Consider the following 14,021-nt stretch of genomic DNA (forward strand, 5'->3'; position numbering starts at 1 on the left):
CTTGACAGACCTATGCAAGGATCTTGTTTTGTAGACTTACGTTTGGCCTTTACTACCATCTTTCCTGACCTTCTCTCAGCCAAAATGATGCAGATTTCCGTGCCCACCCTAATCTGTCTGTGGGTCACCAACTTCCTGACAGACAGTGAGGCTGGGTAAAGTCACATCTAGGACTCTCATTATCAGAACTGGTGCTCCCCAGGGTTGCATTCTCTCCCCACTGTTCCTCTCACTGTATACAAATGACTGCACCTCTATAAACCCCTATGTCAAGCTCCTGAAGTTTGCAGACAACACTACAGTCATTGGCCTCATCCAGGATGGAGATTAGTCTGCTTACAAACAGGAGGTTAAAAAGCTGGCTGTCTGGTGCAACCACTACAAGCTGCTGAAACAATTTTACTCGGCTATCATCGAGTCTGTCCTGTGTATATCTATAACTGTCTGGTTTGGTGCAGCTGCCAAATGACCATTTACAGGTAAATGACCTGTTATTGGACTCTGATCAGGGTTTTGTCTCTTTACTTGTTTTGCTCAACCTTTGTGCAGCTTTTGACACCACTGATCATAATTTCCTGCTTGCTAAACTTGAAAACATTGTTGGAATAAAGGGAACAGCTTTCTGCTGGCTCAGGTCTTGTTTGACTGATCGCCAACAGTTTGTAACCACTGGCCTGCTTATTAGGGACAAACTTAACCAAGGAGAGAGGTGGTATCTGTGTCTCCAGCAATGGTGCTTTTTGAGTTGGAGGAACTTGGGTCTAAGGTAAGTTAAAAAAAAAAAAAAAAAAAAAAAAGGCCCCTGTGGAGACCACCTCTCACCATTGTAGAGAGCACAGGTTGCAACATAAAATAAGTTTTTGAATGTGTTTTTGCCTCTACCTGGATGAACAAACCTGCAGTTGCTCATACCGACTACCAAAACACAAAAATATGGTTCAGGATGATGGTAATGTTGTGATTATGGGTCTGATTATGTACATAAGAACTCTCCACCTCTGAAGTGTGTGCTACCTTGGGCAGGGTCAACGCAAGGAAAGAAGCTGGCCCTGACAGCATCCCTGGCCATGTACTCAGAGCATGCACGGAGCACTCACCCCTGTCAAAGTGCTTCGAAAGACTGGTCCTCACCCACCTGTAGGTCTGATTATGTATGGATTATCAAAAATTCAATTGTGGTATCTGGCACTTCATTCACTTAAACTTAAGGTGATCCACAGACCAGGGACGCAGATAGCAATTGCCCGTTTCCTCTCACATCAGGGGGGAGGAGTCAGTGCAGGCCAGTGTTTGGGTGGTCAGTGTATGTGGCAGTGTAGGTGGGGCTGAGCGCTGTTTTTTGAATAGAGGGAAGAGCTGGGGGAAACAAGTTGTGAGAGTCACACACCTTTTTGGGACCTGACTAATGTTTGTTCTCTTTTTCAGTGACCAGGGAAGAGGATAAGCAGAGAAAGGAAGAAGCATCGATGCATGTGCATGGGTGTGTCAAGCAAAGCAAAATAAAACTGGTTTTGCTGATAACTTTTGACCGTCCTACTGTTCTTCCTTCCCTTAGCCCAAAGCTCTCCCACAACATCATTCTGAACTTCACCTTATCACCAGATTTTAATTAAATGCTCTCTAGATTCCAAAATGTTTTGCAACTTACTTATACCTCTGCTGCAGTTGACAATATTAAGTGATTAATAATTGTAATAATTAGTAAAAGCTACATGAAAAATGCTATTCTTCAGTCTGTTTGTGTGGCTCTGAGGCACCTTTAGCATCTGCCCCATTGGAGAAGGGTGAATAGTCGATTGTTTGGGTGCTCCGTTGATGGGAATGGGAGCGTGAGTGTGATTGCCGACTCGTCTCTAATCTGCAATTATCTCTCTAATCTTCTTGGTGTTAAAATCCAGGTTATTGTCCTCACACCATGCTACTAGGTGCTGGATCTCCTCCCTGTAGGCCATGTCATCGTTACCTCTGATCAGGCCTACCACCATGGTGTCATCTGTAAACTTAACAATGCTGTTTGAGGTATAGGTGGGTTTGCACTCATAGGTGAAAAGAAAGTATAGAAGAGAACACAGTACACATCCCTGAGGAACCCCAGTGCTGAGTGTGTGATTGCTGGAGGTGACTAAGTTCAGTCGGACAGACTGTGGTCTGTTCGTTAGTTTGTCCAGGTTCTAGTTGCAGAGATGTGCTGATGTTAAGTTGTTTCAGCTTCAAGATTAGCTTGAAGGGGCTAATAGTGTTAAAAGCTGAGCTGAAATCAACAAACAACATCCCGGCATAAGTGTCGGGATTGTCCAGGTGGGTCAGGGCAGAATGAAGTACTGTGGAAATGGCATTCTCAGTTGACCTAATCAGGCAATAGGCAAAATGGTATGGGTCCAGAGTTGGTGGCAGACAGGCTATGAGGTGGGTGAGGACCAGTCTTTCGAAACACTTTGACAAGGATGAGTGCTCCGTGCATGCTCTGAGTTCATGGCCAGAGATGCCGTCAGGGCCAGCTGCTTTCCTTGCGTTGACCCTGCCCAGGGTAGCACACAGGGGAGAGTTCTTAGTTTTATTATTCTTTAGAAGCTCTTAGTGGTCAAAGGGTGTAACACGTGCAAAGTGATGCACCTGGCAGGAAGTGGATGCAGCTCTCGGTTCTGCACAAACAGCTCTTTCCAGCTCGTGCTAACTGGGTATTGTTTACAAAAAATAAAATAAAACAAAGAAATAAAATGGACAGTCAAATAAGGAGATTTGAACAAAGCAGCGATGTGGAAAATATTCTTGGGGCGGAGTGAAAACAGGGCCGTGGAGATCTGCATGGAGATGGAAAATCTGAGCCTATTTTACATCTGTGAGATACAATATATTTCCCTTTACAGTTTTATATGATGTTATATGTGTTATTGTCTGTTTGTTTTCATAAGAGAAATGCTTGAAAAGTGTGTGTGTGTGTGTGTATTGTTGGGATTCAAATGGCCAGCCATTAATATGAATGTTCATGACTGTAAAACAATAGCTTGTCTGGCTTCCTGGCCATCAATATGTATAACAAAAGCCTTAACGGTCATCCATTTATTTATATGCAGACTGTATGAATGGACACCTGAGTTTAGCAGGTGGCTTTCAAACAGGGGGGGGGGAGAAAAGGATCAAACATTGTCTCAGATAAATAAATGTAGGGATCTCATTTGTCATGAAAATGTTTATATAGAGATAATAAATACATTCATTTAATATAAACTCAGGAGACATGTGGCTTTCAACCCAATACTTTTCTGCTCCAGGACTGATTTCACGTATTTATATGTAAAATAATAATAATGTTCAATGCAGGAAATGTTTATTCAAGACCCTTCATCATCTGAAATTTAATATATATTTAAGCAATATCAAAAAATGCGATTGACAGTAAAGCTCAAATTGTCTTCTTTCTAAAGATATCTAAATTGTGTATGTATCACATTTTTAACAGGAACTGTTTACATTTAAATTTGGGTTGGGCATTTTCAGCTTTGAGTTCCAAAAGCTGTGGCGAAGGCTAACAGGTTAAATTCCATTAGCTATTAAAAATGGGGAAAGAGTGTCTGTCCCATCCTAACTTCCTTTTTAGTTTAAATTATAAAAGTGCATTAAATAACACCGTGTTCTTTGAGACACTTCACAAGGAGTTTAACCAAATAGAAATAAAATCTATATATTTACTGATCTTCTCTTCAATAAGCTCCTCATTCTCCCTACATACAGAATAAGTGTCTTGGATCCAAAGATATCCTTACAGAGGATAGTGAGGACAGCTGAGAAGATCATCGGAGTGTCTCTCCCCTCTATCATGGACATTTACTCCACATGCTGCATCCGCAAAGCCAACAGGATTGTGGACGACCACACACACACCCGTCAAACACACTCATCACCCTCCTGCCATCAGGAAAGGGGTTCTGAAGCATTCGGGCCGCCACATCCAGACTGTGCTACAGTTTCTTCCCTCAAGCCATCAGGCTCCTCAACACAGAACTGAACTGTTACTCACACAGGCACACTCAACTGTGTGACTGATCTGTACAACCCGGACTTAAACACACAATCCTACTCACATCACAAATCCATGTCTTCAGTACCACTTTTATTACATCACTTAATTACTACAAACTGTTTACATGCTGTTTTTGCACATCTTTTTTGACTGCTGCTATTGCTCTTTTGCACAACATTTTGTTTACATTTTTCTGAATTACAATGTTTACTCTTTTACACACCGCAGTGTGTAATATACAATAATATACTGTATACAATAATATACAGGAATATACTGGCGGCGCTATTTTGTGTTTTGTGTATTTGTCTTACACTGTCCTGTATTGTCTTGCGCTGTCTTGTGTTGTCTTTGCATCAGGTTGCACACAATGCACTTTATGTGGCGAGAACACTTAGTAGTCCGTAACCCTGTGTTTTCTGTGATGTAGCTCTATTTTGTTTTATGTAGCACCAGGTTTCAGGAGGAAAGTTGTTTTATTTCACTGTGTACTGCGTCAGCTATATATGGTTGAAATGACAATAAAAGCTTATTGACTTGACTTGACTTGAAGTGACCTGATTGGAGTAATGAATGATAATCATGATCCTAATCAGTGCAGTGTTATTAGTGTTTATTTAAAATAATAACTACATTTATGGAATTAGTAACACATTTTAAAATGACTTACACAGCTTTTCTGGATGCTTTGACCACTGGCAGAAGCCTCAGAAGACTTTCCTCTGATGGGGCGTATTTCCTCAAATTAAACTCATCCAGATTCTCTTCAGAGTTCAGCAACACAAACACCAGAGCAGACCACTGAGCAGGAGAGAGTCTGACTCCCCTGAGACACCAGTAATCTCCTTTGTTCAGGTAATTTTGTACTTCCTGTACTAAAGAATAATCATTTAGTTCATTCAGACAGTGGAACAGGTTGATGGATTTCTCTGGAGATGGATTTTCTCTGATCTTCTTCTTGATGTACTCGACTGTTTCCTGTTTGCTGTAAGAGCTACTTCCTGTCTGGGGCAATAGGTCTCGTAAGAGAGTCTGATTGGACTCCAGTGAGAGACCCAGAAGGAAGCGGAGGAACAGGTCCAGGTGTCCATTCTCACTCTGTAAGGCCTTTTTCACTACACTTCTGAGGAAATCATCCATGGTTCATTCTGTAAAAAGATCTGAGAGATTGTTGTTTTGATGTTTATTACTCTTTTTGTTGATGAATGAGAGAAATGTGTATAAAGCAGCCAGAAACTCCTGAACATTCAGATGTACAAAGCTGAACACCTTCCCCAGATGAAGCCCAAACTCCTCTCTGAAGATCTGAGTACACACTCCCGAGTACACTGATGCTTCTCTGACATTAATGCCACACTCTCTCAGGTCTTCCTCATAGAAGATCAGGTTTCTTTTCTCCAGCTGTTGGAAAGCCAGTTTTCCCAGTGCCAGGATACTGTTTCTAATCTGCTGAGGATAATGGTCACATTTCTGGTTGTACTTTTGGTGCTTGTTTTTGTTTTGAAAGATCAAGAAGTGTGTGAACATTTGAGTTAGAGTCTTGGGGATCTCTCCACTCTCTGCTTCACCCAACATTCTCTCTAGAACAGTGGCTGAGATCCAGCAGAAGACTGGGATGTGGCACATGATGTAGAGGCTTCTGGAAGACTTCATGTGTGTGATAATTTTATTGGCCAGGCTCTGATCACTGATCCTCTTCCTGAAGTACTCCTCTTTCCGAGGATCACTGAACCCTCGTACCTCTGTTACCTGGTCAACACACTCAGGAGGAATCTGATTGGCTGCTCCTGGTCGGGAGGTGATCCAGAAGTGAACAGAAGGAAGCAGATTCCCCTTTATGAGGTTCGTCAGCAGCACATCCACTGAGGCTGATTCTGTCACATCACACAATCTCTCATTGTTCTGGAAATTTAGAGGAAGTCGACACTCATCCAGACCATCAAAGATCAACACCGCTTTATTAATCTCACAGTCTATTAATCGTAATTCTTTTATTTCTGGGAAAAAGTGATGAAGAAGATCCATCAGACTGAAATGTTTCTGCTTCATCAGATTCAGCTCTCTAAAGGGAAGTGGAAACATGAAGGTGATGTCCTGATTTGCTTTTCCTTCAGCCCAGTCCAGAATGACCTTCTGCACAGAGACTGTTTTTCCAATTCCAGCAACTCCTTTAGTCAGCACACTTCTGATGGGCTTGTCTTTAAAGAGATCATTACATTTGATGGGTGTCTCCTGTGTGGCTGGTCTCCTGGACACTGTCTCAATCTGTCTCACCTCATGTTCATTATTGACATCTCCACTCCAACCCTCTGTGATGTAGAGGTCTGTGTAGATCTCATTCAGAAGTGCTGAGCTTCCATGCTGTGAGATTCCTTCAGTAATTCTTTTACATTTCTTTCTCAGTTTGGATTTGAGTTTTCGCTGGTACACAGAGACGAGTTCTGATAAAAAGAAGAATAAAATGTAAACTCTCTGATCATCTCTGTGAGCTTATGATATTTTCATAGCTGTATATCATATGGAATGTCAGTACTGATGTGTTATTATATTGTGTTGATAAAAGCACATCATTATGATGAGATGTGTTTAATAAATGTACAGCAGTTTGCTTCCTCTGAAGATAAAGTGATGTTAGAACCCCATGAGCTCTTACTGTTCTGCAGTGTGTTAGCGAGATCTGTGTGCTTCATGTTCTTCAGGAAGTGCAGTGTGATCTTCAGCACTCCCTCTCTGACACTGCTCTGATCCTCCTCATCCTCCACTTCCCTCTCAGAGCATGCTGGGTAATCTGGACCCAGGAGCTTCTTATATATCTTCAGTTCATCCTGTATCAGAGTGATGACTTTGTGCTCCAGATCCTGATTTGAAACAAAAAAGAAATACGTTCAAAATCTCTACTATGTAAACTGTGTACAGAGCCTGCGAAAATATCTGCAGAAGTAAAGTACAAATACAAAGCATGTACAGTAAGATTTATGGGGACAAGATTTTTGTCCCACAGTGGGAACATTTCCATGTTAATGCAGCAAAAAGAAATTGCAAGTCTGAAGCAGAAATATATGAAGCAGATATATATATATATATATATATATATATATATATATATATATATATATATATATATATATATATAGTTACAACCCGCATTATTTTGTGGGTTGTATTGTAATTGTACTGTATGTGGTGTGGGGTTTGTGTGCAGGTGCAGGTGCCTTCCCGAGACTCCATTCCAGGCCTCCCTGCACTCCAGTAAACTAAAGCCACGCCCACTTCTCTTTGGATGACGTCAACAGGAGGCGACCAATAATCACCTATAATATAATATAATATAATATAAAAACCTATAATCAGATACTTGCCACCCAACTGTTATTGTGTGTGAGCCAGGATCAAAAGGACCTGGCTCACACACAGTTATACAGTTATAACGTCAGTTATAGCACCGGCTAAATCAGCCCATGAGTTTGCCCATCGTCAATCACTTCAAGCGAGCAAATGACCAACATTGCATGAGATACGATTTCACTGAGGGAGAGCTTGTATGTGTCTTTGGGCCAAAGAGACAGATATTACGGTAACTTAAATTGGATTGTGCTGGGTAGGACCCTGTTATGTGGTAAAGAGGCTTGGGAAGTGTATTTATTGTGTGAGAAAGAAGCCTGGTAGCCATACTGCACTGAAATCAGCTGGCCCCATACTAGATAGCAAATAGATAGAGATATACGTTACAATGCTGGGATTACTAACACACACACACACACACACACACACACACACACACACACACACACACACACACACACACACCTTGAATATGGCCTCTAAATGACTCTTCTCAGTGATCTTTGATTTTTTCTTCTGCAGTCTGTGAACAAATAAAACACTTGTTAAAAGTAGAATAAAGACTATAAATCATATTCATAACTACAAACACAAAGCAGTGAATACACACATATTACAGAGATGTTTGATTATGTGAGAGTGTGAGTGATAAAACACTGCACTCATACATTCAACTGTCCTCACATCAGATCAGTAGTACAGTCTGTGTCTTTAAAGACTATTGAAAGACGCATTGACTCATCACTCTTCATGGACACACAGCTGGGTTCAGGTGAGTCTTATCTCTTACCCTAAATCAGACTAAACACACACAACCACTGCATCATTATTACTGTTCTGCAGCAACACTGAATAATGAAACTGGAGTTAAAATCTGATGATGTTCTTATTAACACTGATCCCATTCTTAAACCTTCATACTTTATCCAGCTACAGGGACAACTTAGGGTTAGACGTGTTGCTCAGTAGCTTAATGTCACTAATCATCAGCTGGTTTTGAACATCTGGAGACAAAGCTGCTGAATTCAACTCTTCACTCGTCACTTTTCACAGATACACATCAGAGTCTGATCTGTTTAGTGTTGGTGAATGTGAGAACATTTCTATTTTTTACAGAGTCACAACCTTCACTCACCTCACAAATTTATTTATGTTTCGCTTCACAGAGTCACTCATTCTGGAGGACATTTCTACACAAATAACACCTGTAAAACTACACACACACACACACACACACACACACACACACACACACACACACATACACACACACACACACACACACACACACAAATGCACAGAGAAAGAAAAAGAGACAGAGATGGAGTGAATTTGAATTTGAAACCTCTTTTATTGCATTATTATTACTATTATTATTATAATATTACCAACAACCAGGTAAGGAAAAAGAAAAAACTAACAACTCAAATTTAATATATTCAGCAAAATAGAAAAAAGTGCAAAACCCCATCATGATAGTGTGTGTTTGGCTACTGAATATTGCTAACTTGTTCCCAGCTCCCTGTCCTGACATTTCTTTATTCCAGTTTTGCTATTACAGAGAAGAACAGGATTGTTTTGTTTTTTTTACACCAAACTACATTGCCCAATTTCAAACAGCTTGAAATACTGCATACTGCAAAAAACAGAATGCAATGATGTACAAATCTCATAAACCAATTGTCTTCACAGTTGGACATAGATGTTTAAAATGAGGAAATGTACCATTTGATATTTTTAAAAAAAGGTCATTTAAAATGTGATGGCTTTAACAGTTTTTTAAATAGTTGGGACAGGGCCATGTTTACCACTGTGTAACTTCCCCTCTGTATATGTCTGAGAACTTAGGAAATCATTTGCTGGAGTTTTTGGGAGAGGAATGTCCCAATTGTCCCATTTGTGTCTGATACAGGATTCTAGCTGCTAAACAGTCCTGGGTCTTCTTAGTAGTGTTTGTCATTTGACCAAAGGTTTTCTGAAAGGTCTAGACTGCAGGCAGGCAAGTTCAGCACCTGGACTCTTCTACTATGAAGCCATGTTGTTGTAATATATGCAGTATGCGGTTTAGCTTTGTTCTGTGAAAATATTTTAAATCAAATCAAATCAAAATCAAATCAAATCAAATGTTATTTGTCCCATACACATAAATACAGAGTATGACATGCAGTGAAATGCTTTATACAACTGTCCGGCATGAGGGCATTTAAGGCCTTCTCGGAAAAAGAGTTGTGTGGATGGAAGCATATGTTGCTCTAAAACATTTATTTATCTTTCAGCATTGATTGTGTCTTTCCAGATGTGCAAGCTGCTCATTTCATAGGCACTAATGCATCTCATTACAATCAAAGATGTAGGCTTTTGAACTGAGTGCAGATAAGCCAAATTACCCTTTTCCTTTTTAATCTCAAAAATGCAGCATTCATAGTTTAAAAAAATAATTACAATTTCAATTCTTCTGACCACAGAACAGTTTTCCACTTTGCCTCAGTCCATTAAAAATTGCATTGTTTTTTATTACAGAATCAAGCTTGTTTTTAATCCATTGCCATATGAGGGCCCAAACGTCATGGGCATCAAAATGTTTTGATGATATTTTGTTATATAGATGAGTAGATACACAAAGCCTTCACAATTTTATGTTGAGAAAAAAATAATTTTTATGAAATTATGCTGAATTTCCACAATTTATAGATGTTTTTTTTTTCTGGATTGCTGAAACTCTGCCCATCTTTACTTCAGTAAAATAGCAGTAATATATAGAAAAGTGACACCTTGTGGGGCATGTTCGGTCACTAGTCAAACTACTCCTTTCACTTACTTTTCCCACAGTTGTCTATGGCTGTAAAGTGATTCCTTCATCCAAAGTGTCTCTTTAAAATTAAAGTCAAAACCAATTGTTTTTCTGCAGTGTTGAAAAAACGCTTCAATCTTTTTATTATCAAGAGAAAAACTTAATCATTAACGTGTTTGTCAAATAAACAAATCAGTGTATGTACAGGGTTTGATCAAACTTGGACAATTTTAGGAACATCACAATGCGTCTTAATCGTTTTTTTCATTTGAATTGTACATTAAATATTGTCATTATCATAAATTAGACTAACATTAAAAAGTTGATCAATTTTAGTAATTCAATACAAAAAGTGAAACTTGTATGTTATATAGATTCATCACACACAGACTGATATTTCAAATGTTTATTTCTTTTCATTTAGATTTTGGCTCACATTTAACAAAAAAACACCAATTCACTATCTCGAAAAATTTTAATACTTCGTAAGACCAATCAAAATATAATTTTACTAAATTTTTAGGCTTCTGGAAAGTATGTTCATTTACTGTATATGTACTCAATACTTGGTAGGGGCTCTTTTTGCTTTAATTACTGCCTCAATTCGGTGTGGCATGGAGGTGGTAAATCTGTGGCACTGCTGAGGTGGTCATTTTTCTACCACAATTTTCCTCCAGCACTCTGTAAACAGCAGCTTCTTCAGCGATGACCTTTTGTGTCTCACCCTCCATGTGCAGGATGTCAATGATCATCTTCTAGACAACTGTCAAGTCAGCAGTCTTCCCCCATGATTGTGTAGCCTGAATCAGACTGAGACACCATTTAAAGGCTCAGGAAACTTTTGCAGGTGTTTAGATTTAACAAGCTGATAAGAGTGAGACATCAAGTCTCCTATATTCAACTTTTTCACAATATTCTAATTTTCTGAGATACTACATTTTGGGTTTACATTAGCTATGAGCCAGTTTCACTTATTGTATTAAATAACTAAAAAATCAGCTTTTTAATGATATTGTAATTTATTGAGATATATATTAAATAGATGTTTCATTTCACAGAGGAAATCTTTGACACCAAAATATTAATATTTAACTTAAATAACTCCAAATCCAATCTAATTTCCGAACTCAAACCCAGTCACAGAAATGAACAGTAATCCATGCTAACAACAACAAAAAATCAGTAACTTTTACTTAGAATTTTAAAGTAATTACAAATAAAATTCAGATATAAACTGATCCCAGGTGGTTTAATCTTTTACCAAGTTGTAACATCAATTCAATTCACTTTATTTGTATTGCGCTTTTAACAATGAACACACAGAGAATGTGGTAAAAATGAATAAGATGTTCTTTATAAGTCTAACAGTCCATTTGATAATGACTAAATAGCTTCCTGGTTCAATTATATTTTTAGTAACTAAATGTTTTCGAGTAAAAACTTGAAGATTTTACAGTAAAATAAATGAATGTTTATTGTGGGCATTGAGACAAGTTTCACTGTCTACTAATTTCTTATTTCCATTAATGATGAATAAGAATAACTATTTATTTATTTATTTATTTATTTATTTATTTATTTATTTATTTATTTATTTATTTAAGTGCCTCCTGACATTATTATATTGAGAGTTATATTGATATTTGAAGAGTAAATTCTTATATATAAAGCAGTAAAATGAATTAATTTCTATAGTCAGTATAGAGGAGTTCACTGGAAACCCATTTGAGTGGGTTGGAGATTTAAAATGTAAATTGGATTCCAGCAGAACGATGAAGTAAAATAATGATATGTCTATTTCAGAGACGTCCTGTGTGAAATGCACCATCTATACTTTTATAATCTCTATATAGACTTATATTTATGGGGGAGATAAGGGGTCTGGTTTGTGGAGGAGCTCGTGGATGCGCACTATCCGCTCGCGCTCTTATTACCACTAAGTGTGGAAAAGCCGCAACCCTGAATTTTCCACGTGGCTTCAGTAACCGTGTTTTCAGAAAAAGCGCTTTCACGATGAACCTCAGTCCATTTCCTTACGTGTCATTTAGAACAATTCTACTTCCTAGCAGTTCATTTACAAGCTTTTGTTCCCTGCAGGACACATTTTTACTTCACTTCAACATGGTGTGTGCAATCTAACGGTTCACTTCCAGAAAATGTAGATCTACAATCAACTGTGGAAGTTTACTGACATCAACTTCAGAAAAAACATGAACCTGAACTGTTCTTCATCTTCATCTCATCCACATTCATAACATCCTCATATTACAGCTTTAGATTTACATACTTACTGTGTTTTTCTCCTGTGAACACTTTATTTCCTTTTCTTCATTCAACACTTTCACTTTACACAGAGGCAGGAAGTCAGGAACACACATGCACGTATACACACCTACTTTCATTTTATGTCATGCAGTCATGTGAAAAGAGAAATTCACCTTCTATAAATTTGATGACTTTATGATTTACAACACAATAAAAATCATCTGCACTGTAAAACCTGATAAGTAAGTTCTACTCAAACCATTTAAGAAAATGGATTGTTTTAAATTATTTAAGTTGAATAACTCAATAATTTACATATAAACAATCACTTCATTTAATTAGAAGTAACTAGGTATATATATTTTCTTATAACCTAACTAAGTTAAGTTAGACTTATTAATTGCAATAGGTTAAATGAAATTGAATCTATATGGTAATATACAGCTATTTGTGGTTTTATGTTAACTAAATACATAAATACATAGATGTGTTGAAGTATTTTTTTATTATTATTATTAAGTAAGACTAACTTTTTCAAAATTTTCTTCATGGCAATGTTTTCACTTAAGTTGTACTCATTCCTTTTCACTACAAACAATTATTACATTCTAGTTGCAACATTCCTTATTCCTTTTGTGTTTCAACTCAATTCATTTTAGGAAACAACTTGCTTAGAATTCAGTCCGGTTCTGATCAAAATGATTTCTGAGGTAACAAAAAAATAAAAGAAATAAATTATATAAATAAATTTATAAATAAATGTTTTATATATATATATATATATATATATATATATATATATATATATATATATATATATATATATATATATATACGTATTGTCAGGGATCCTCCTGCCACGCCCCTTCCGCGGCTCTCTCTCAGCCACTCTGGTGCTAATCGCCGACACGTGTCACTCGTTACCAGTTTCCCTTTATAAGTTCCCGTTTCCACCTGACTTGCTGTTGGATCTTAAAGAGTTCTCATGGCTGAGGTTTGATCATGAGACGCAGAAAATGTTTTGTGACTTCTGCTCTAAACCAGGAAGAGAAATTTTAGGGAAAACTGATTTTATTACTGTAACAGATCATTTAAGAAAAGAGATAGAACAAAAAAAATGGGGATCGTCAAAAGCGTAAAAATGCTTGTGATGACATAATGGCGAAGAAAACACCGTTAGCACTTGCAGTGTCTTGTGCATGTGGACTGTGTGCCGAACGAGAATGGAAAGAGCTAGAAATAAAATTCAACACCACCTATGTGATCGCTTCAGTTCCCAGGCCATGCCGTAAAATGATGGCAGATTTACACACGACAGGATGACTGGAAGTTAGTTTTTTTAGTTTTTTAAGTTCATTTTTGTGTGGCACTTGGCACCTGTTGTTTCTCTCATTGGAGCCAATGGCTCCTTAATATATTTTTGTTGTCTGGAGCCCTGATAAATATTTAACAGTTCCAGACACATTTTCATATATTTTAGTGTCATAAATAAACAGCAATAGTGGTAACCCTTAAATAATTGTATTACTATTTTATGTTTGGTTTTTTGTTAGAAATCATTACTTATTTTACCTCAGAAATTAGTCTGCTGCTGATCAAAAT

The 14,021-nt window shown here is 37.8% G+C and overlaps 2 protein-coding genes across 2 annotated transcripts in view; one reads left to right on the top strand and one right to left on the bottom strand.

Annotated features, from left to right (window-relative positions):
• The window catches only part of LOC310727127 (uncharacterized protein), a 564,745-nt gene that overhangs the window by 505,829 nt on the left and 44,895 nt on the right, over positions 1 to 14,021 (bottom strand). The gene's annotated exons all lie outside the window — the stretch shown is intronic.
• The window catches only part of LOC310730354 (myelin-oligodendrocyte glycoprotein-like), a 225,473-nt gene that overhangs the window by 43,750 nt on the left and 167,702 nt on the right, over positions 1 to 14,021 (top strand). The gene's annotated exons all lie outside the window — the stretch shown is intronic.

Source organism: Silurus aristotelis (genome assembly GCF_946808225.1).
Source record: "Silurus aristotelis genome assembly, chromosome: 1".
NCBI lineage: Eukaryota > Metazoa > Chordata > Actinopteri > Siluriformes > Siluridae > Silurus > Silurus aristotelis.